The sequence below is a fragment of the Sycon ciliatum genome, chromosome 4 (genome assembly GCF_964019385.1).
Source record: "Sycon ciliatum chromosome 4, ocSycCili1.1, whole genome shotgun sequence".
NCBI lineage: Eukaryota > Metazoa > Porifera > Calcarea > Leucosolenida > Sycettidae > Sycon > Sycon ciliatum.
In genome coordinates this window covers 25,164,654-25,166,825 of record NC_088646.1, presented here as the reverse complement: position 1 = coordinate 25,166,825, position 2,172 = coordinate 25,164,654, and positions in this window count along the sequence as shown.

Genomic DNA, 2,172 nt, shown 5'->3' with positions numbered 1-2,172 from the left:
AGGTTGTTGTTGATTGAAATACTTACAAATACTACTTCTAGGAACGATCTTGGCGCTAGCAGAGTCACGTACTGGAAAGTGGAAGTGAGCATGTAGACAGTAGACATCCCCTGTTTTGTACTAAATATTATGGTAATTTGTATTATTATTGTTGTGTGTTTCTCTCTCGGATCGTTGCACAACGACTGGTATTGGCTTACATTTAAAATGTGTCATGTACTTATGAATAAATAATAATAATAATAACTTGTGAGAACGGACAACCTCCAGGTGACGTACGTTACTTGAAACATTCCCACAGGCCAGGTCTCAGCGTGCTGGTCCAGCTGTTTAGTGATCTTCGGTACATGCCTATTGCTGTGCCTGTGCCCTGTGGTGGTCCAGAACTAAGGTTACTTTGGCACAAGAAACGTACTACGGCCTAGGCACACTGTTTACTACAAGTAACTGACTAAAGAATTTTAAAGTATAACTATAAACAGATACGCCATGCGCCATTTTAGCTACTTCAGTACTCAGTACTTGTACAAGTCATTGTATGTTGAGGAGTTGGTGATGTCATCTTTTTGACTTCGCGCATTAGTATTACCAGCACTGGAGACCTTGCCCAAAAAGGAAAAAAAAACATTCACACACTGCACTCACACCATCACGGCTGCACCAATAATGTTACATTATGTATAATATACTACATGTAGTAGGTAGATGCCAGATGGTATTATAGTATAACCTAATACTAGTTCAAAACTACATGTAGTATTTAGAAAACTGATAAACCTACAGTGCTGGCAACTGAAATCCGACCTCCTGAGCGGTACGCGCTCAGCTGATCAGGGGTCGGATTTCAGTTGCCAGCACTGTAGTTACATGTAGTAGGTAGATCTACCCTGACGCGATGACGGAGAAAACTACGTAGATATACAGTAGGTATCGGTTATAGCGTGGGTGTTTGAAAAACGACATTTGATTCTTATTGCCGATATTTCTTACACACGATAAATCACGTGTGACATATCATATGCACGTGTGACATCATACATGTACATGTACATGTATGCGCGCACGTTTGGCATGTGGACACGTACACATGATACACGTACACACGGATCAATCAGACTCGCGGTCATGCTAGGCGACTGCGGAGCAGCGGATACCAGAGAAGTCGGAAGAAAGAGTCCGACTGGACAGAAAAAGTGATTCTCCAATGCTCCCTTGGACATAACTCTCTTTTTGTGTTGAATATTATCGTATTGAGTATGCACAGAGCACAGAGCACAGATGTTATTACTACAGGCGATACACTTTGCACTAATCTGGCATATTTTGCTACACAAAATCCATTCTTAGGGCCGATATATTCTACTATGCGATAATACTGCTTGTAAGAATAAATATACACATAAAATATGTGTTATGATTATGAAAAAATGAGTGTTCATTCTTGTAAGCAGTATATTCTTGTATACGACCACACTATAACCGATACGCACTGTACTACATGCCCTTCCCAGCCGGCGCACGCCGGTATATCGGTACACCATTAAAAAATCTGGCAAAATGCGATGACACCCTAGCTATCATGTTCTCATCTAGAATTTTTTCGTACGAGCGTAATGATGGCTTCTGAGTGTTAGTTACTTAGTTAGTTCTGTACTGACTGTAGCTGGAACTGTGGCGTGATTGTTTTGCGCACCATCCGGCCGGCCGAGTGAATACGCTGAACCACATCAAAACAATACAGATTGCCGCCGGGCACGGAACAGCGCATGCGTGCTAGCGACAGCAGGGACTGGCTGTGTGGGGCAAGCTGAACTGGGAGACGGTGTTGAAAGCGACAGCTTTTCCCGTCTAGCACTAATGCCAGAGTGAGATTGAGAATGTCGTATTCTGGCCGAGACGGCGAGAGACAAGCGAGTGCAAGTGGCCAACCAGGACTACACTGTCTACAGTCTACAGCCCAGTCATGCTCATACTCATCGTCATAGACATGATAGAGTCACACTCGCTGTTGAAAGACTGCCGCACGTTTCGGGTATAGGCCTAGTTTGCGGCGGTAAAGTCGATCGTCTACACGTACTTGCACATAGTGTACGTAGATCTACTCATGCGTCATGGGTACATCAGCGACAGTCCTGGCACGTTTCTGCTCAGTGAGCTGTCTCCAATCGTGCT